General features: G+C 44.9%; 1 long non-coding RNA gene across 1 annotated transcript in view; it reads right to left on the bottom strand.

Moving 5' to 3' along the window:
• Positions 1-23,747, bottom strand: part of LOC144819980 (uncharacterized) — a 162,538-nt gene that overhangs the window by 87,027 nt on the left and 51,764 nt on the right. The gene's annotated exons all lie outside the window — the stretch shown is intronic.

A 23,747-nucleotide genomic window follows, 5' to 3' on the forward strand; every position in this document is an offset into this window, starting at 1 on the left:
CTGAGACACTCATATACCCCACACAAACGCACAGACTTTAGGTAAAATGACCCCTCGGCAAACTTCCCCCCGGGTTACACAACACGGTTGGCATCAGCTGCAGGGCCTCGGGGAGCTAAGATTTTCAATCAAATAAAGGCGCCATACGAAAGTGCGGGGAATGCCCCCCAGCGGTCCCTGAAGTATGCACATTGCAACAGAATACGTAACTTTGTAAGGGGACGCATATTTCATACTTAAAAGATGATTCACAAATTAGGAACACTTTGTTGTTCTTACATAAGTTCATACCATAAATTCCATTGTTTATTTTAGTCTGTGGATACGAGGGAGGTCATGTCCGTTTGTATGGTGCATATATGTCATAGTGCAAATCCACAGGGGAAATGAAGAAATATCATAATGCCACCGAGCACCGACAATCCATAAAAGTAAGGACATTTGCGGTGTTATTGGCAAACAACTCGACTTCCCTGTTTATGTGACAAAATATTTACCATTTCCTGTAACTTGCTGATTCTTTCTAAAATGTGTCTCGTGACAATGCAGTGTGTTCTTTTTATTATATGTGTAGATGTTGCTAGTGAGCCTCCTAAGAGTGTATAAATGTGCATAAAGAGCTGCCGGTTTTCTAGATATAGAACTGTTTCTGCCAAACAAGTAATCTTCTAAATCTGCTGTTTACTGCTACTTGATTACCCTTCAAAAATATTGCATGCGCCATTGCAGCATGCGTGTTATTCTATTTGAAAGACTTGTGATTCTATTCGTCTCCAACAAATCCCTGATGGTGTTCTGTTTTCCGCAAAATCTTCTTTTATCTGTTAAGCGTTTCTTGTAGACAATGTGTAACTTTCGTTCCGGGAAAATATCCAATTTTTTTTCTTTTTTACTGCTCGGAAACAGTTCACTCTTTGTTTATGGTGCGCTAATACTTTTATATGAACACGTTTGATTCCGAGCAGCTCATTCTGCAATGGCCTTTAGAGACCTCGGGGTCACAAAGAAAGGTGTCCCATAGTAAAGTGCAGTGCAGAGAGGAGCCCCAATCTTTGAGATTGGAGTTTGGGCGGCAACAAGGCTGCATGACGCTGTTCGTGATGCTGTGATGTGTTATGAATGTGGTAGTTTCAAGGCCTAACTGGCCATTCTGCCAACTCCCGCATTTCCCTGGAGTGCTGCTTTCAGATTGTGATGGGCTGTGGTAGCTCAACCTCGGTCTCAGTCTGCTCACAGCCTCCAGCTGTGCCCCTATGGCCAGTCCGGCCCTGGCTGTGCAGCGCTGGTTTGAATAGTTTTGCCAGGGCTGATTAGGTCTCGCCTAGCGTCACAGCGCAAGCGCTACTCGCTCTGGCAGATCTATTGTCGTGGGGTTGCATTCGGAAGTGGGGTAGAAGGTTAAGGTGACCAGAATTTTAAAGCAAAAAACGGGACATTTCTCAAATATAGAAGAAGGACTACAATTTTACTTCAACACAGTGCACTGAATGACAGTGATCCTTAGCAGAAAATTACAGAAAAGGCAGTAATAAAATACATAAAATGCCATTTTTAAAGCCAGTTGCATGCCTGTTAATTAAGTTGCTTTCCTATAACAGCTGTTAACTATCCCTGCTTTGCAAAACATAAAAAAACACCTCCCACACTTTTCAGTCGACCCGCTCAAAAAAACGGGACATGAGCTTAGTTTCCTGAAATCTGCGGGGATAGCTGCAGAAAAACTGGGACTGTCCAGGCAAATCAGGGACGCCTGGTCTCCCTATGGGAGCTCCACCCATGCTTTTAGCGCACGTCACAATTTATGCTGAACGCTCGCTTTTCATTGCAAGTGAGGCTTGTTTGTTCCCTCCCTGTCTCCTTTTCGGCTCACCCACCCGGATTGGATATTTTGCTCTAGCATGGCGTCTCTTTTGCTTGCGCACAGCGTCTCTTCTGCCCTGTTGTGTTTGTACTTCAGCGCCGCTGCTGCCTCTGAGCCCAGCCACCGCCACAGAAGCAGGGGCATAGTATGCCATGCACACTAGGCCTGCCATACTGTTTGTTGTGTTTGTATGCACTGCTCCCCGCTCTACTTCTGGGTAAGCCGCCGCAACCTCGGAGCCCTGCCAGTACAGCAGCGGCATGAGCACAGCGTGCCATGCACACGTGACCCGATTTGTACTGGGTTCTCCTTCACAATCAGGGGCAGACCCTGCTAACATGGTGCGCCATGCCTTGGGGTGCATAAAAGCCTCTGTCGACCCTGCTAACGCGGCGCACCATAACAACCTGTGCACTTCATGGACCGTGGCGCCCATAGGTTCTATTTACATGGTTGCCGCTGCTTTGTTTTAACATGGCGCACGCTTGTTCTTTACTGCTTCCTAATTAATTAATGTAGGCAAGGCGTCAATTTCGGGTTCTTCTCCAGCACATGGACCAAGCACGGATTCATTGAGCTTCGTTAGTGTATCTCCTCTGCATACGCTATGTTTCAGGTCAATTTTTTTTGTTAAACCATGTTCCTTCTTTCACCTTCCTCTCACCACTTCCCCGTGCTGGCACCCCTTTTCCCACACTCCCTGTCATCCATGCTTGTTTACCGGGTAGGCAGCTTTCCTGGGCCATCATTTTGCAGTGTTTACAACTTCTATCTCCGTTGCAAGGAGACAAATGTAAGTCTCTTCACTGTACACCTTCTGTAAATGTACTGTACTTTTCAACCATCATTTTTCTTCTATGGCTGGCTCCTTAATGTTTCCGCTTGCTCATTTCGTTTGCTTGACGTTTTATAAGCCTTGGAACCACATCGCCCCCAGTATTTCTTATCACACTCCAAGCTCATCTCTCAACTTCGTCCGAAAATAAACAATCTCGCCCCCAAATACACACAAACCATCTCTTTTCCGTCACAATGAGCGATCTTTGTAGTTTTTGTTTTCCATAATACTGCAGACATCATGTTTTGTCAAAATAAAGTGGTGTGTGAGCATCTACCCTAGGTTTTATCTGTCAGTGCGTTCTGTTTACTTTGGTATTTTCCTCCATTTCATTATTCCTATCCCACATCTCTACCTCTACCTCTCCCTATATTCCTCTTCCACTCTCTCCTATCATCTTGCTCTCTCCCTTGCTCACTATTTATCTGTCCACTCTTTAAATAGGAAATTAACATTCCGGTTGAAAACAAGCACTTGCAATGCAATAGGTCTCACATTACGGAAAATTCAAGCTATTGGTGTAGCATCATTATTTGCAACGCCAAAAGCTCAAACTTTTTAATGAATGCAAGACCTATTGCATTGCAAATGCTTGTTTTTCTTTCCAGTGTAGCTTTGGGTATTCTGAGCAGCAGCCCCTGGAGTCAGAACAGCACTTGCTGTAGCTGCATTGCCTTACAGGGCTTTGGAGGTGGGCCGAGATACAATGCATTGTTGCCTAAACAGACCCTCCCTTAACCACTTGGATGGACACATGCACCCATATTAAAAGTCTGCACTGGAGCAAAGTTAACAGCAGTTCAGAAGGCAGAAGGGGACCTACATACGCTCTTTCCCTAACTTGGGTTAAGTTGTTGGTCACCAGACATTTATGGGGGACTAGGGTCTAGCATTGTGGAATAAATACACGAGAAATGCCCAGGCAGAGGCTATGGGAGAAAAGACAAAGGCCAAGAAAGCTGACTGTGTTTGTATCTATGTATTGGGACGTATGTAGTGCAAACCTACTTCAGAAGTATGGTAGTTTTGCATGTAGTAGTGGGAGGATTCAAGGCCATGCACATAGTTGGGGTGGGGAAGGAATGATCGTGTCATGTGCAGCCTATGACACAGAGAAACCAGGAAGTTCCTTATTGACAGAGGACAAAAAAGCTCCTTAAATAGATGCATTTTCACCTACTTTTTCAAGTGGAGGGATGACAGAGCAAGACTGATTTGTAGCAGGAAGGGTTTTTAGTAATTTTGTTCCCAAATGTGTATGCAAAAGAAAGACCAGGGCTAAGGCACAGAGGATTTCTCTATTGACCATCTGAAGCAAAGCAATGTGTCTGAATAAAAAAAAAAGACCTCACAGACATGATATTAGACATAGCCCTTAGGGGCATTGTAGTGAAATTTGTAGTTGAAGATAAAAAACACAATCTGTAACTTTAAACCACCCGAAGTTGCAGATTGCTTTTGCCTTCTCAAATTTAGCCCAAGAACAGTCAGCTACTGGTGTCACGGCTCATGAAATTGCACAGTGCACTTTATTAATTGATCTGTGAGCCTGCTGTACCTTGCTGGTGGACAAAGTTACAGAATTTTCCACCTTTTCAACATTTGGCCATGTCCAGTGTGCAACAGGTATACAGGCTCTTTGATATCGTAATATGCATTTTTTGAGTTTGATGGGGAAAAAATACTATCCAAACTCTTGTGAATGCTGCTTAATACACAGTGCACTTTTTTACTTTGTTTAATGGCTCGATGTCCCGGGATCTAAGCTTTTAGCAACAAAGGAATTACAAATAGTGATTATTTATGAAATGCCAAAATCAATGTACCAGCGGTTGCATGGTGTCATGGACACATCTCATTTTGCTTGTTGATTTAGTAATTTAAATAACTTTTTAAAGTCTTTAATGTACAACGTACTTTATCCTGCTGCACTTAAATGTTGTTGTCAAATGGATGAGTTAGTAGAATAATACTCTACTTACTAAAAGTTTTGTTACATATTGTGATCTTAATGTTGATTGGAAAGGTCGCAAGTACAATACTCTCCATTTTGCATAGGTCACTGCATATGTAATTTTATGAAAGTAGAAGCAATTGACTGATGGTTGTAGTTTATGGCACTTAGAATAATAGTCAATTGTATGCTCTGAAGTGGTTATGTACAATTTTGTTCTGTTTTAATATTTTCCTAGACATATCGTTATGGTTTTAAATAGACGGAAACAATAAAAACTTTACTTAGTTACTGGAGAGAAAAAGAAGTTGAACAAATAATCACTAAAGAGGACTGATTTCGTCACCAGACAGCAAATCACAACAAAGGCGCACCACGCACACATTCTCTTTTATTATAGTAAGCCCTTAAGTGCCTTCAGTCTTCTCTACGTGGCATAGCCACATCGAAACTAATTCATTTTGCTCTAGGAAAGGGATGTGCGATCATGTAAATGATTCCCATCTACATGCACTGTAAATGTTTCTCATGACAATCCTTATAATCAAAAAATCTTGTTTGCATCTGGCATTTGAGGATTAATGTTGTACACAATCACTTAGTCCAGGACTTTCAAATTTACACAGAATGTGTATCAAAGGATCCTTATGCAGCACCAGCCCCTTCTTCAGTGTGCGGGTAAGGGCTATATTAAACGTGCAATCGCTTGAATTATGGACCACACCTTATCCAGGAAATAAGTTGACATCGCAATAAGATCTGCACCAAGGTCCCAAACTCTGAGTCTGGACAATTCAATTTCACAGATCCTGAAAACAGTTGTCAGCAAACACATTACGTGATGTATGTAAGTTAACGTATGGCAACATCTCTCCTTTGATTGAGCTGTCTCCTTTGATCATTATAGTCTCATCTCTCTTCCCAAAAGGAATTGGAGGGCCTTCATCATCACTGGGTTCACACCATGGACACCTAGCTTGGAGGTTAGCCTACCTTGCAACTTACTGCTGTGGACCTTGCTTTGACGCGACCTGTAAGACTGAGGGAATGTTTACGAGATGAAGCTTCGTTATTTCATTCAGAATGGAAATTGAAAGACCATAACTCAACAATTTATACCTGTTATGTAGCCATTGGAATGATTTTATGAGTCACTCAAACAGAAAGTTAGGAAGTATTCAAAATGCCTTCAGGCCCCTACTCTATCTTAGAAAGTACCCCAGTGGTTAATCAAATTAGCGAATGACAACATGAAGCACGTTTGGAAAATATTAGATGGGGAGGTCAGTCCTAGACGAAACCCAACCAGCCCAGAACCAGAATAAAGACATCATCAACAGTGTAGCATGAACATTTCCAGGGCGATGGCTGCCCAAAGCCCTCTTTCTATTCTTTATTCACAGATGTAGTCATATCACGGGAGAGGGCAGAAGGGAGACTTTCTTGAAAGAGAACTGTGACAATTGTCACGGAAAAGTTGTTATGGAAAAGTGGTGCATTTTAAACATTGGAAAGCTTATCACACAGAAGGTATTTCCAGCTTTTGCTTTAAACTCTACTTTGTAGGTCACTTTTCCTTATAAAAATGTTTCATAGCAATGGAAGTGGGGTCACAGTATCCAAATTTGGGAAGAAATCAGCCACTGGTAGATGTCTCTGGAGTAACATTTTTAAAGAACTAGTGTCCCCAACAATGATGGCGATTACAATGATATATAATTCTGGAGCAGCCATTTAGGACAACTAATGTGAGATAACTGAATGTCAGGAATAGGCTTTGTTTAAGAGCCAAAGAAACACGATTACAAGAAGTTGTCGGAGTGAGTAGAAGAGGTTCTGTAATGGCCCTCCTACTCTGAAGGTCAGCTGCATTGGAGTACATTAGGAGAAACACATGGGTTTTTTATGCAGATAATGTGCAAAATGGTGCTTGCAGTTTCGGACATTATACTTATTGCCACAGCTGAAATGCTTATAATGTCTAGCTAGTACGTTACATCTAGCAGTACAGAAGTATTATAAAGAGCCCTGCCATTTGAGTCCACTTTATGATCCATCTTCCTAAGAAGAAGTTCGGTCTCAGCATCCATCTCATTGTTTAAACCACTGGCAGGAAATTAACTCACTACATTCCACACACACTCCTACAACCAACAACCAACCTTTTCTTTGCTCCTACACTGTCCTCTTTCCAAGCCTGAAATAAGGTTGAATTTGGAGTGGGCAATAAGAGGATGATCTTCCCATTTCATCCATGATTTGTACAAATGTCTCTCTGGATCTTTCGCTCTATACCATAGGATAGGCAGATTTTTGTTGTTGCTTTGCCTTCCTTACAGGTAAGTACAAAAAATGGAAAGGAGGGATCAATATCTATAATCTTTTCTATTAGGGCACTATCAATTCTCCTATGAAAGGGACAATGTCCAATAATTCAATATCGTGTTTAAGCAAGGCAACAATCACATACCATTGAAGACATGATTACATATTTTAATTATAGTTATCAAGGGAAATACTTCATCCTATAAATTCACACTATTTTTAAACATACAATATACACATATATATATATATATATATATATACACATATATACAACAATTATATACAAAGAACTAAAAAAAAAGTGAACAATATTCATACAAATAATGCGTAATATGGAATTCCTTTTCACCCAATAAGTCAAAGCAAAAAGAAGTGTCCTCCTAATCCATACAGAAAATACACTCTGAGGTAGTCGTATCAAGCACAATCGGTTCTACTAAGTCTTGAACCTAAATTTCAAGATTGTGTCAACAAATACATTTCCAAACTCATTCCATTGGGTTCATCAGACTCCTCTTTTTATAGTGTGTCGACGCGGTCGCATTTCGTCCTCCAGACCAATCTTGGCCTCCTCAGGCGTAACAAATACGCCTAGTAGGACTCACTGCTCTTGCAGGTCAAAAGCCACTTCTAACGAAGGAAAAAATATTTCTTTGCTCGAGACGCGAGTGAATCACTCCACCAAATATCCACTAACGGGCAGCCAGACAAGTCTTCCTTGGCTATGAAATCCATTCCATTATCCTGTGTCAACTCTTCCGGACACTTTTGCTTCATAGGAGCCATATGGTGGTTATATGTGCTATGTGTTCTGATTTGAGGTTTTAGCTTATACAAAAAAAGAAAAGAATATTCCGACCCCTGATATATGTATTCCTTCTGAAACACATGAAACCTATTCATTAATACGTAGAAATGTCCTCTTATTACTGTTGGGCAGAAAATCTTTACAGTTTGTAATATACTCTCGTTGGATATAACCCTCAGATACCTAATGCCTTTTCAGCATCAGCCTTGCCTGAGCTCCTGAAACCAGTAAGGCAGGTGTTTCTCTCTAGCTTTGAGGCTTTGATCCTAGGGCGCTGACCTTTGAACTATGGGGCATATTTACAAGGAAATGACGGAGCGCGGCGCTGCGGCAAATTTCTCAACGCAATGCTCTACCATTTAAAAAATGCAGGGATGCACCGTATTGTTGTAAACACCCCTGTGTTTTTCCTAGCGCTGGTACTAAAAATAGCTGCCTAGCATCAACACAGACACCCTTGCGTCATAGTGCAAGGATACCTGCGTTGCAGGGAATGATCGTCTATGTGCAGGAAGGTCTTCCTTCCTGCACATAAGCAATCATTAATGGAGTTTTGCCCTTTCTATGTGTGCTGCAGAGTGCAGCACACATAGCAAAAGCAAAAACGAGAAGAAATAAAAGTATTTCTCCTTGTTGCGCCAATCTAATGCCTGCTATTCCATGGCATTAGTTTTTGGCACTGCCTCAGATTTACAGATCCTTGTAAATCTGGGGCAGCATCAAAAAGTGATGGGTGTTGCCGTGGAACACCCACAGCAACACCCATTGCACGCCCCTTTCATGAAGTGAAAGGGTACCATATTTACAAAGTGGCGTTAAGCCACAAAAAGTGGATTAATGTCACTTTGTAAATATGGTGCAGGGCATTGTGCCACCAGAACATTGGTAAAATTGACGTTCCTGTGGCGCAATCCCATTGTAAATATGCCTCTATGTGTGCCAGTGATGCCACTGGTTCTTTCGTCCTGTGGTGACTATGACTTGGGCAGTACGTCATGGGAATGGCTTGGCCCCACCAAAATCTTGCCTGCCCTGTCTGATCCTAATAAGGCCACGTGAGGAACTCGGAAGTGGGGCTCTTACAGAAATAATGTCACCTATGACAGGAAAACCCTGACTTACTTATCCATGCTGGTGGTCCTTAAATCCTTTGATAACCATCAATGCATAAATGTGCCCATTGCTCATGTTCCAGGAAGTCAAAGACCCACCTCATCTTGGTTACCCTAATTGCCTCTAACTGGGCCATGTTGGTACAGTGACAGCTAACCTGCCTGGTGAGTTCTACCCTTATTGCACTCAAAGAACTGGCACCCCTGTGTCTTCAGTGAAATAAACAACAGATAGATTAGCACTGAAGGTCTGAATGTCACCACGGCGAAAAAGTTGAGACAATCATAGCCAGCTTCAGATGAGGGATAATTATGGATAATGTCAGTGAAAAAATAGTTCTAGCCAATTGGATCCATACAACATGCTTGGCTGTGGAAGAGTTGACACAGGATACTGAAGACCTCTTGGAAGGGATTTCATAGCCAAAGAAGGCAAAGAAACAATAATCTGACCATCCTATGGAATAAAGCAACAGGTCCAGAGAGCTGTCTATAGCTTACCTGATATGTGTGGTATCCATTACAGTGCAGCCAATCCCCAAATGATTCAGAAGTGGATTGAAATCAACTTCAGATGAGATTGTATTTTTTTTATCTGCATGAGAATTTCAAACTGAAGCAGATGACATTCACAGAACACCCAAGATAGTCGACGCTTGTGTGGTTACATGAGCAGCTGTCTGGAGTGTTGAAAGGTGATGTGGCAAACCTTAACAGTGCAAAAGATTTCACTATATCAATTGGTTATTCGTAGTTGCATTGGCTTATGTGGGAAGTGTGATTCAGGTGAGGGGTGATATGTGTCCAAGTTGGTGGGTTTCAAGGTGAGAAGATGGGTTTTGGGGCCTGTGTAACCCAGTGTGGCTTACATGGGAGGTGGGAAATTACACACAAGTGTAGACAGCTGGCGCTTCATGTGACTTGGTGGGTCTACCAGTCTGTAGACAAAGTGAAGCCAAATCTGTAAGATTGTAAGCCTTCATCCGTCTAGGACTGAGCAAAGTTGATGCTAGCTCCAGGTGGGCTGAAAAACACATGGAACGCCTACCGGCAGCCTATTGCGGTAATCATACTTGTTCCTGAGAAGAGTATTTACTAGCGGCTTGGCAGCCTAGAGTAGAAGGTGCAGGCATATCTTTCTAATATGGAGCAAACAGAATCTTGCTGCGGTGTCAGTGACAAATCACTCATTATATTGAATAATACTCCAAGGTTTGTGGCACAGCAGAAAGAGTAAGTACTTGAGGAAGGAAAGAGATACAAGAGCTCAGAAGAGTAAGTTTAGAAGAGGCTGGAAATTGGAACATTTCAGTTTTGGGTGAGTCAAGCATGAAAGAATAGAAAGCCATTCAGCAGTGGAGCTGTCAAGCAATGGAAGGGTGAGTGTGGAGCAAAGTAGAGGGTGATGGAAAGGAGAAGAAAATGGGTCTCCCACATGCAAAAAGCTGATAGGAACTAGTAAATGATGATACAATGACACCAAGGTAAGTGGCGTACAGTGAAAAAAATCGAGGGTCCACAACGGAGATGTAGGGGATGTTCAAGGGAAAGGTTGTGGATCCCAGCGAGTTCAAGAACTACCAACCCATCTCCCAATCCTGCTCCCCTTCCAGGCCAGTGTATTGGAAAAGGCCATCAACAAACAACTCACCACTCATCTGGAGCAAAACACCTTCTCGACGACTTCCAGTCTGGATTCCGCAGCAACGACAGCACTGAGATCGCTCTCGTTGCAGCTACTGACAGCGTCTGAGCCCTCCTCAATCAAGGGGAGATGGCAGTCCTGGACCTCACAGCAGCATTCAACACAGAATCCAACACCATAAGATGCATCCTCCTCAATGTGCACTCCGTGCACAGATACGCTGTGGAAAAATGGAACCTCCTGGACTCACTCTCACCCGACGTCGCTTTCTTCACAGAAACCTGGACCCATGCCTCCTCGACACCTGACATCGCCATCGCCATCACTGATGGGTACAAGATCCAGAGGAAGGACCGCACCAACCACCCGGGAGGAGGCATCGCCATCACGCACAAAAACTCCCTGCCTCACCACCTCCAGCAAAAACTTCCCTGCCACTAAACCCCCTCACTTGCAGGTCTAGATGAGCCCTAATTCTACACTCCGCAGCACCCTTGCTTACAGACCACCTGGCCCCTCTTCGCCAGCACCATCACCGGCCTCATTGCACCCCGTGCCTTCGCCAAGGACTACATACTCATCGGAGACCTGAACTTCCACCTCGACAACCCCAGTGACCCCAACTTCACCAGCCTCTGTGACAACCTCGCCAACATCGGACTAAAACTACTAGTCACCACACCAACTCACAAAGCAGGACACACTCTCAACCCCATCTTCACTGGAGGTAGCAGCGTTCATTTCAGTCACACCAGGCAGCCCCCTTTGACCGACCACCACTGCGTACACTGCCTCATCAACAAACCCATGCCACCCGAACCTGCTCCGCACCCCCACGAAGGAACTGGAGCAGGGTCACCGAGGAAAAACTCAACTCCACCCTCAACGGCAACACCCCCACTGCTGCAACCGACGCTAACCTTGCAGGCAAGGAATTCCACACCTCGATCGCCAACTGCACAGAAAAGCTTGCCTTGCTATGCAACCCCAACAAGCAACGCCCCAGGAAAGCCATCTGGTTCACCACCGACCTCCAAGAAACCAGACGCACCTGCAGACGCCTGGAGAAACTGAAAGACACATGAAAACTACACCATCTACAAGGACACTATGACGGAATACCATCAACGCATCAGAATCAGAACCACCAAAAGGACCTTCATCCACAACAGAATCCTCACCAACTCCAGAAACTCCAAGGAACTTTTCAGCGTCATCTAGGAATTTACTATGCACCGCAGCGAAGCCACGGATATCGCACCATCTCAGGACCTCTGCAACAAACTCGCATCCCACTTCCACCTGAAGATAAAGAACCTCTACAACAACTTCAACGAATATATGCCTGACCTCGCAGACAGCCCTCCGGCAATGCCAGCCAACCCTCCATCTCTGCCTGGACACCGATTACAACTGAAGAGACCGCCGCGACCATGAGAGGCATCCACTCCGAGGCCCACACAGACCCCTGTCCACCACATATATTCCACAGAGCCACCACCGCTGCCGCACCTGTACTACAATGCACCATCTAAACCGCCTTCGAGGCCGGCTCCTTCCCCGATGACTGGAAACATGCAGAAGTCAGGCCCCTGCTTAAGACGCCCTCAGCAAACCAGATGGACCACAAAAACTACTGTCCCATCTCGCTCCTCCCCTTTGCGGTGAAAGTCACTGAGAAGACCGTCAACGCAGAACTGACAAGGTTTGTCAAAGACAACGCCATCAATTACCCTTCTCAATCCAGATTCCGCAGCAACCACAGCACAGAGACCGCCCTACTTTCTGCAAAAATGATATGCGCACCCTCCTCGACCAAGGCCACACTGCAGCCCTGTCAGCAGCAGTGAACACCGTCTCCCACCGCACACTCGCAGCCAGACTGCACAACGCCGGCATACAAGGCACCGTCCTCGACTGGATCCGATCATTCCTCACCGGCAGAAGCCAAAGGGTCAGACTTCCACCCTTCCTCTCCGAACCCACAGAAATCAACTGCAGAGTCCCACAGGGATCATCACTCAGCCCAACCCTTTTTAACATCTACATGACCCCCTCGCCGCTTTCGTCCAACAGCACGGCCTCAGCATAGTCTCCTACGCCGACACCAATACCTCAACTACAGAATCACCCTCCACGTACCCGAAAGAAACCTCTGTTCCACCAACCTCTTCCTCGCTGAAACCCCACGCATCCACAGAGCCAGAGCAGGGGCAAGATCATTTTCCTACATTGTAGCCAAGACCTGGAACAAGGTCCCCACCGACATCAGACGCGCCCCTTCCCTGAACACTTTCAGGAACGCTCTGAAGACCTGGCTCTTCAACTGAACAGAACTGCTGACCCCCATACCTCCCCCAGCACCTTGAGACCCTCACGGGTGAGTAGCGTGCTTATAATTCCCCTGATTGATTGATTAATTGATTGAGATGGATCGCCTCGTTCCTCACCACAAAGAACCCAGAAAGTATGCCTACCTCCATTCGCCTCCAAACCCAAGGAAATCATCTGTGATGTCTCTCCGGGCTCATAACTTAGCCACACCCTCTTCAATTCCTATATGACACCCTTGGCCAACATCGCCAGATCCCACAGGCTCAACATCTTCTCATAAGCAGATGACACTAAACGCATCCTCTCCCTCTCCAAGACTACCAGAGCCAGATTCCACAGTTGCATGACGAGTGTAGCCAAATGGATGAGAGAGAACTGCCTGAAGCTCAACACAGACCAAATAGAAGTACTGAACTTTGGCACCAACTCCACCCCCTGGAACACCCTCTACTAAGGAAGCCCTACACATCTCCTCCAGAGACTTCAGGCCATCCAGAACACAGCAACCAGACCCATCCTTTACCCCGTCCAACAGACCGACATCTCCCCTCATCTTAAGGAACTTCACTGGCTCCCTGCACAGAGGAGATGCCAATTTAAGCTATTGACCCATGCATACAAAGCCCCTCACAACCTAGGACCTGCCTACATCAACCACCGCCGGAACTTCCACCAACCAGCCAGACAACTACACTCCACCTCCCTTGCGCTCGCCCACACTCCCGCATCAAAAGAAGCTTGAGCATAGGTGCTCCTTCTCGTTCCTCACAGTGAAAGCTTGGAACACCCTCCCCCTGCAGCTCTGTACCTCCCCATCTCCAACGGAATTCTGAAAAGCTCTTAAGACCTAGCTGTTTGACGGAGCCTTTCTCATCCTGCAAGTGCCTGGATCTACTGATTGATTGATTGATTGAGCACCACCAAGAAATTCGAAAGCATTGACAAAATAGGGGGAGACCCATTTAAGAGCCATGTCAGGATGTGTGAATGAAGAGAAACTGTTAAAGACACACAATTGATGGACAGAATGCAGAACAAATCACAACATTCTCCCCCAAGAGATCTGGGTTAAATCCATCATTCTTTTGCTCACCATGCCATCCCAGTTTAGACCTGGCCATATGCAAATCAGTCTTGACCATGTGCCTCATGGGACAGTCAAGCCCAAACTGCCAAGCAGGTCCTCACTCGACCGGCAACAAGTATCCTAGGACCAATTTTGGGGTTTCACCCCTCATCAGCCAGGATAGCTTGAATCCAGTGGCACAGTGAGCCACGTTTGGGCATACCCGGCGCACATAGGGCGAGGAAGCAAAAGACACACAATTGAAGGACGGGAGAGAAACTGTTGACATTGTGAATGTAGTTCAGGGTCCAGGAGGATGGGGGGCTGAAACTGTGGTCAGCAGAGGGACGTCAGAGAGTACTTTGTCAGTGAAGTTGGAACACATTGAAGCTGACTGAAAAGGAGGCAACGCAGTTTGCACAAGGTAGTGCAATGTGTGAGGCAGTCAAGACCAACTGTTTCAGAGTTTTCAAGAAAAAGGCAATTGAGGAACATGGTTCTGCCATTATTTCTTCTAGGAGTGGTACTGTTACAGTTCACCACAACCCTTGTGTCCACAAACAAGTAATGAGGAAAAAAGTGAACAATTTAGAGAGGGAGATATTGGCACTGGAGTGGAAAGCAAAACGTGTAGCAAGTTGCACTGACAAGGGCTTTGAGTTGGCATATGATGGATTAGCATATTGAGGATTGTCAAAGTTTCATTACTGAACCAGCAGATAAATAATGAGGTTGACAGATTGGGAAGATTGGAGGGAGCTGAAAAGAAGGTGTGTATTAAACAAGTTGTAAGAGTATTTATTATGAACCTTAGGGTAGAAGCTTGCAGAAAAGTCATTAGCTCGGAGGCTAAAGGACATAACAGTAATTTCCAGAGGGTGGAACAAAATTAATTGTTTGGGACACGTCCTCTCGATGAGGTCAAGATGATGAGATAAGATCCTGGTAGGACAAAGCTTTGGAACCAGAAAGAGCAATGGTGGGGACATTCACATCCCGTTTGTACTGCTCAAGATGCATGGATGTGTCTGAGTTTTCCATTTGCACAGCAAGCTGTGCATATTAGTTGCCCAGAAGTGGATAAAGGGTGAACACAGCGCTGAGAATAGGGAATCTCTTAAAGGAAGAAAGAGAGTGAGTAGTGGGCATTGAATTGTATCCAACAAACTGAGTATGGCAGCTGCACAAGGTTATTGTGTATCCAGTTAAAGTATGTAGGACTAGAATTACAGTCAATTATTGTCTTGGATAGGGGAGACCTTGTGATAGATGGGAGTAGATACGTGAATGAGAGTGTTCACAGTGGTTGAAGGATTATAAGTGGACTAGGAGTCGTAGAACTGTTTTGGAACCATAATGGGATACTAAGGGTTGCTTTATGAGTGTATAGAAACATGATGAGAATGTGATCTAATGAGGAACTGATAGCAAATATTGTGTGTGTTGGAAATTGCCCTTTTTTCAGGGTTACCCCAAACATTTTGCCTTCCTCCTCCTTTTGCTCAATTCTTTTTGTCAACTTTTGGACTCTGAGCACTTTACCACTGCTTTCTGTGCTAAAGCGCATGTGCTTGTCCCCTAAAACAGTGACATTGTTATATACCTGATTGGCATATTTAGTTTACCTGTAAGTCCCGTGTAAAGTGTTATACCATAAAACCAGGGTCTGTAATCTAAATGCTACTAGAGGGCCTGCGGCACTGATTGTGCCACCCACACACATATCCTTCAATCCTGTCTCAGGCCTACCATTGCAAGGCCGGAGTGTGAAGTTTACTGACACTTCGAATTGGCAATTAAAATCACTTGCAAAGCCTTAAACTAGCCCTAAGGACAAAGGGTGGTGTAACCAAAAGGTAGGACTTGTACCTTTAATTTTACATGTCCTGGTAGTGACAAACGTCTACATTCATTTCTCACTACTGTGAGGCCTACTCCTCTCATTGGCTCGCATTGGGAATTCCTTAAAACACTTTAAAGCTGTAATTCCTGATTAGAAAGGAGTAGCTAAATCATGTTTCATATCTTTGGAATGGTAATGATAAATCCTCTTTAGTGGTAAAGGTGGATACGACATTACTATTTTAGAAATACTACTTTTAGGAAATGGACATCTCTCTGCTCTAAACTTTGCTCCGTGTGCCTGCAACCAGTCTCCAATACACGTCTGGTCTGGGTGACTGCTACACTTTGTGCATTCTCTCTGGACAGCCACAAACACAGGAAGGAATGGGTGTAACAGTGGACTAATCTGCATTCTAATAGCCTTTCTAGGCAGGAAGGAGGAGAGGTGGCTCACATTTACATCTGAATAGGCTGTGTCCTCCTCACAGAAAGGGTTGAGAACCCCCCACGGATAGCCTGGCAGACAGGGCTGAGTTGAAAGGGATTCTTGTGCACTTCAGAGAACTCCTTTGAAGTCACCTACATCAAAGGCACTTTTGGGTATAAGTACCAGGGCTCTGACCCTACCAAATCAGTACACTTCTGGAGTAAAGACTGCTGTGCTGTAAGGTTTGCAACTTTGCTGTGACTGACTGATCTGAGGAACTGCTTCTCTGCTTTGGTGAGCTGCCCTGCGGATCGCTGACCTGCTAAGAACAAGGGCTGGACCTAGCTCACTTGAACCCAGAGTGACTCCAAGGGCTTGCCTCCTGTTTTCTCAAGTCTGCGGGACACAAAAGACTTCCTGCAATCCTGCTGGTGTTGCTGGACTCTGCCATCTAGGAGTCCTACCCTTGCCTGAGTTGCCCCCTCCAGTCCAAGGCCTCAGAAGTGGATTCTGCAGCTGAATTCTGCAAAACAGACAACGCATCGCCTTGACTGTGTGAGAAATTCTGCTGTATTGCTCTTTGAAACCGACGCAGAGGCTGCTCAATGACTTCAGATCCACATCCTGCGGTGCTCGACGACAATGCTGGGCATAGCTTGACAACAACACATTGCATTCACTGCAACGGAGCTTGACAACGAGCTCATTATATTATTATCTTTCAATACTTTATGCTTCTTTCTGTCATTGGCTTGAACTTTTCTCTCCCTTGCTTGAGTACATAATATCCTTCTTTCACTTTTTTTCTCCTCTAACTTTGCTGCCTACGAACCCCTCTGAACCACGTACCTATACGTGTATAAAAAGTTACTTCTTCCTCTCGGGTTTGACGTCTGGACTTCGGTGTCCTGTGTGGTTTGAGATTTTGTACACTTCTATGCTTGCTGCCCAGTCTCAAGCTCCTCCTGAATTTCATGGAACTAATACTCTTAACTGCAGATCATTGTAAGCCTTGAGATGGGAGAATGGGACCATGTATTGAGGGTTATGAAATTTCAGTTTCTTTTTAATGTACTGACACATAAAAAAATACAAAGACTCAACTAAATCAACTGGATGCATAATGCACCTGACCATATTACCTAATGTTTTGTAGAATTGGATCTCTGTCTATTGTTTAAGATGGTGGCTATTGTACTGGGTGGGCCTCTAGCAATAACTATTGCCATTGCATTCTGAGTGCCTGTTCCACAATGAAGGATTTTGAGATGGACTAAGCCCCCACTAGTGTCTACTGTCAGTGTTCATTGAAACACACCACATTTCTCCTTTCCATGCTCTCAAGTGTGTCTGTTACACCTACGTTACTTTGTTCAGACTCTCCACTCAATATTTTTCACACTTTGATCTAGCAGCTTAGTCTTTGAACTAGTTTGGTTAGCTTAGTTCTCATGTCTTTGACTTTGCATTCCATGCTTGATTTATTTTTCTATGCTCTGTGAACCCTCACACCATGTTCTTGAGGCATTGTCCCTTGGCAAATATTCCAGAGATAGAAGATTACTTTGAGGATTACATTGTATGATATTTCTACACCACCCATGCTTCGGATGGGCTTTAGAATCTAATTTGTTTTTCTAGAGGTGTTGACACCTTCTGGTTTTTGTCCCGCTTCCACATATACAGACTTTATGGGAGATCATCCTTCACCACGTTCCAACATCTGGACAACAATTGAGACCTTGCTCACAGGAGAGAGTGTAGGGTTGAGCGAGTGTACGTTATAACACATTAAGGACAGTTGAAATAAAGAGAAGAATATTTTTGCAAATACTCAACACGTAAATGTCTCATTGCATATACATTTTCCTAAAGTAAAAACGGGGATAAAACAGTAAATAGCACACAACAAATATTACACAATAAAACGCTAATGGAATACCACATGTGGATAAAACCATGGCATGCAGTTACTGTTACATTAAAATGGTCCAAGCAGTGTCCTCTCTTTCTCCTGGTATTTGGTGCCTATTATATGCCTGATCTGCCATGGCCAGCCTTGTATAGGGGCACTGGAATCTCTTCCTCGGAGTGCTGCTAATCCTTCTATAACCATGTACTCACCAGATGCTGGAGTCATCCCTGCTGTGTACCCCATGAGTATAACTTAATGTGTGGATCCTTTTGCTGCAACTTCTTTGCCTCATTGGCATATGCTCTGCTAGACATATTTTGGGGTCCCATGATTGGAACACAACTTTACATTTATTATCCATTTTCAGATAAGTTATGACCCTAAAATGTGAAAGAATATTGAATTAAATGTTAAACTTTTCGAAACAGGTGCACGCAAAAACAGCTGAAAGCTCAAGCTGCCTCACACCCACTACCATCTTAGATTGTTGTGTTTCGATTTAGATACCCGTACATAGGTTTTCTGAATCATGCCCTTTTGTAGGCACAACTCACATTGCCCTTATTTAGGCATAGAATCCCAGTCCTTATTTAGGCATCAGCCATGCTATCCAAATACAGAGAGCTATGTGATGAAAGCCTACGGGGAATAATTAAAACAGAGACCAACCTTTACTTTAGTGAAAACGAAGACACAGTGTCCTCGGTGACAACACTGTGGGAATCTTATAAGGGGTAAAATACAGGATGAGATAGCGCGAAAGAAGCATGAAAAGAGGCATGAACAGACCCAACAAATAGAGGCACTGGAAAGAAAGCTCTTGCAACTTGAGTTAGACGTAGACCCGGAGATAGACACGCCCCAGATATGCCAGATAGCATTTACGTGTAGGGAACTTCAGGCATTGATGGAAAAGGAGGTGCAGACACAAATCCAGATCTCACATCATCGAGTATATGAGACAGGGGACAGGGCAGGAAACCTACTGGCCTGGCTGGCAGTAAGGAAAAAGAGGCAAGATAGGTGAATGGGATACACAAACATGAAGAGGTACACACTAGTGCGAGCACTATAGCAGGGGCATTTGCCTACTTCTATAAGAGGCTCTACGATGCTAGGCCATTGGCAGGTGAGGCACAGATGGCGGCTTATCTTGCTGATATAGAGACCCGTCCTGAGCCGAGCTGATCAAGATGCCCTGGATGAAGATATCCCTTCACAAGAATTACTAGATGCAATTAACAGGCAAAAATCAGGAAAAGCCCCAGGTCCAAAGGACTACCTGCAGAATATTTTAAGCAAAATGCTAGTTCCCTTGGTCCACATCTACTGGAGATTTACAATGCGGCACGAGAGGAGGGATCACTTCCTGCAGACCTTTGCAATGCTACAATAGTAGTAATCCATAAGCCAGGGAAACCACCTGAGTGTTGTGGGTCGTATCGCCCAATCTTGTTGCTCAATGTTGAGACCAAAATCTTGGCCTCTGTATTGGCAGCCCGGTTAGTAACAGTAATTTCGGCCCTTATTGACCAAGACCAATCAGGCTTTATGCTCCAACAGGCTACGCATCTTAACCTCCGACGACTAGCCAACTGGCTATACACAGTGAAAGATAGACCCAATCCACACCTATTCCTCTCCTTAGATTCAGAAAAGGCCTTTGACACAGTTCACTGGCCTTTTGTATGTCAAGTCTTGGTAAAATTCGAATTTGGACAAAACTTTATATCATGGGTGGATCTACTGTACACCGGCCCGAGAGCTAAAGTACGAGTTAATGGGTCGTTATCCGTGGTCTTCCCTATTAAACGAGGAACTAGGCAGGGCTGCCCCCTGTCCTCCTTGTTGTTATCACTAGTACTGGAGCCATTTGCATGCCTGATTAGATCCCACCCTGGGATAAGTGGCTTCCAATATAAAGAAAAATGTGGAAGTGATGAACGGTTCTCGCTTTACGCGAACGATATCCTATTGTACATTACTAACCCTGACAACACAATCACACTAATTTTACAGCTATTTAAGAAATTTGGTGAACACACGGGCTACACTATCAACTGGGATAAATATAGCATATACCCTGTTGAGGCGCCTTTGATATAGGTACAGTGACAGGGCGCCTCCCGGTGGTTAAAGAGGGGTTTAAATACCTGGGATTGTTCATCTCCACGAGTGACGTGGACTGTCTACACAGAAACATTAAGCGGGTCGTCGCGGAATTTCGAGATGGTGTCGCTAGATGGCGGCGACTTCCCTTGACGTAGTTGGGAAGAGCAACAATGTATAAGAGGATTACTCTTCCAAAGTTACTCTACATGTTACAAAACACATACCATGCAATCCCAGGAACAATCTTTGCTACAATCAACGATGACCTCCGAACGCTGTTGTGGGAAGGGGCCACCCCAGGGTGGCGCTGCAGACACTACAACATAGTGAGTACAATGGAGGGATAGCACTTTCAGATGTGCTGTCCTATTATAGGGCTGCACATCTCATTGTGGTCAATGAATGGGGACATGCGGCAGGCGTTCACCCAACAGATGCACTAGAAAGACTCCAATTCCAAAACCATACCCACCTTCACTATATATATGCTGGCGCAGGCATCAGGGCCCTGCTGCCTGCTACGCAGAGAGTAATTGAGGCGTGGAAGGGTGCAGTGAGGCAAATGGGACAAGAAACTAACAAGGGTGACAACGCTATGGCAAGGGGCTACCTGAAATAGCCAGGTTATGTGATTTCAGGAAATGGGACATGGTGGGAATCTCCACGCTAGGCCATATTGTGCAAGGAGGTGAACTAATCTCCTTTCCTGCGTTGCAAGCTGAATTTTAACTGAAGCACACACAAAACTACAAATACCGCCAACTACAACATGCCTGGAGAGCAGAGAAAGTAGACAAGCCAAACTCCCTGAATATGTGCCGCTATAGGGTAGGCTACTACAGAATGAGATATCCTCCAAAGCAGTCTCCTGGATCTATAAAACTCTAATCAATAACATGCCTGACAAACTAAAATCGCTGCGGTTCAAGTGGGAAATCATCACTGGTCCACTAGAAGACATTGATTGGGAGGGAGCCCTGATGCACCGGAGGGAGGTGGCAATCAAGCTGCGACTCTGACTTATACAATACAAAATCCTACACAGAGTTTATTATGACAGGGCACGGCTACACGCGATGGGAAAAGCAGAGTCACCCAATTGTTTGCGCTCTAACACAATGCGTGGTACATATGTACACACACTATTGGAGTGCCCATGTGCACAGAAACACTGGACCCAGATACTAAAAGAAATTAACACTATATTGGAAGCACAGACCCACCAGAGCCCAAATACGTACTTCTGGGTATAGCCACAAAGGTTGATTGCCCTAGATACAAACTACTATTATGTAACTTCGGGCTCATAGTGGCCAAAAGGGACATTGCCAGGAAATGGGGAGCGCGACATATGCCCACTCTAAAAGAGATGAGAGTGGCATGGACCTATATATGGGACCAGAAAAGACAATATACGCAGCCAGAGGATGTCCCAAAAAGTTTAGGAAGATCTGGGACCCCATGGCTGAGCTTCTATGAGTTAGAAATAGAAGAAAGGGGAATAAATGCTAAGCAGCTGCCCACTCAAGATGGATACACAACCACTGACTCTCACTGAGCCCCACCTATAACTCAACAGGAAAGAACCAGCGCGAAGGATGGGAAGGGGATACAGAAGGAGATGTGATTCATTGAATTTATTTTTGCACTCTTGTCTCCTAGAAAATGTTAATGTAAATAAGAAAGTAGAAAGGTCTATGTACTATGACTCTCCTACTAATGTTATGACTGAAACTTTTGTTTTGATTGAAAATGAAAATAAAAACAGTAAAATAAAAGGAAATAGTACAGAGATTGCGGTAGGGAGAGAAAGTGAAAAGTAAGACAGAGAGGCAGTAAAATAAGATGTGAAGTGATCCAGCGATCTGGGACTGATACATTATCACAGACAAGGCCGAAATTCATTACCCAACAAGTCCCTTCACGCTGGGTGGGTGAAATACTAAACTTACCAAAATCCTATTTATATCATCGTCTCAGCATACAATTTGTGGAGATGCTATCTTTATGTATGTCTTTATGACTGGAGTCAAGCTATCCAGGCTGATGAAGGCTGATAGCCAGAAACCGGTCCTTGGATGCTTGATTCCGGTCTAGGAAAGACATGGCTTGGTAGTTCGGACTGGACTGTTCCCATGAGGCACAGGGTCAGAGCTGATTTGCATATAGCCAGTGTCTAACCCAGGGTGGTGTGGAGTGCAAAAAAACGATGGATTTAGGCCCAGATCCTTGTACTGGGGTGAATGTATGACATTGTTCTACATTCTGTCCATCAACTGTGTTTTTTGCAATTTCACCCCGAGTGGGCTGGGGATGCTCAGACGTGAGTCCCAGGCTCTCCACACCACTGGAGTCGAGCTATCCAGGCTGATGAAGGCTGATAGCCAGAAACCGGTCCTTTGATGCTTGATTCCGGTCTGGGAAAGACATGGCTTGGTAGTTCGGACTGGACTGTTCCCATGAGGCACAGGGTCAGAGCTGATTTGCATATAGCCAGTGTCTAGCCCAGGGTGGTGTGGAGTGCAAAAAAACGATGGATTTAGGCCCAGATCCTTGTACTGGGGTGAATGTATGACATTGTTCTACATTCTGTCCATCAACTGTGTTTTTTGCAATTTCACCCCGAGTGGGCTGGGGATGCTCAGACGTGAGTCCCAGGCTCTCCACACCACTGGAGTCAAGCTATCCAGGCTGATGAAGGCTGATAGCCAGAAACCGGTCCTTGGATGCTTGATTCCGGTCTGGGAAAGACATGGCTTGGTAGTTCGGACTGGACTGTTCCCATGAGGCACAGGGTCAGAGCTGATTTGCATATAGCCAGTGTCTAACCCAGGGTGGTGTGGAGTGCAAAAAAACGATGGATTTAGGCCCAGATCCTTGTACTGGGGTGAATGTATGACATTGTTCTACATTCTGTCCATCAACTGTGTTTTTTGCAATTTCACCCCGAGTGGGCCGGGGATGCTCAGACGTAAGTCCCAGGCTCTCCACACCACTGGAGTCAAGCTATCCAGGCTGATGAAGGCTGATAGCCAGAAACCGGTCCTTGGATGCTTGATTCCGGTCTGGGAAAGACATGGCTGGGTAGTTCGGACTGGACTGTTCCCATGAGGCACAGGGTCAGAGCTGATTTGCATATAGCCAGTGTCTAACCCAGGGTGGTGTGGAGTGCAAAAAAATGATGGATTTAGGCCCAGATCCTTGTACTGGGGTGAATGTGTGACATTGTTCTACATTCTGTCTATCAACTGTGTTTTTTGCAATTTCACCCCGAGTGGGCTGGGGATGCTCAGACGTGAGTCCCAGGCTCTCCACACCACTGGAGTCAAGCTATCCAGGCTGATGAAGGCTGATAGTCAGAAACCGGTCCTTGAATGCTTGATTCCGGTCTGGGAATGACATGGCTTGGTAGTTCGGACTGGACGGTTCCCATGAGGCACAGGGTCAGAGCTGATTTGCATATAGCCAGTGTCTAACCCAGGGTGGTGTGGAGTGCAAAAAA

Source organism: Lissotriton helveticus, chromosome 2_1 (genome assembly GCF_964261635.1).
Source record: "Lissotriton helveticus chromosome 2_1, aLisHel1.1, whole genome shotgun sequence".
In the NCBI taxonomy this organism is placed as follows: Eukaryota; Metazoa; Chordata; class Amphibia; order Caudata; family Salamandridae; genus Lissotriton; species Lissotriton helveticus.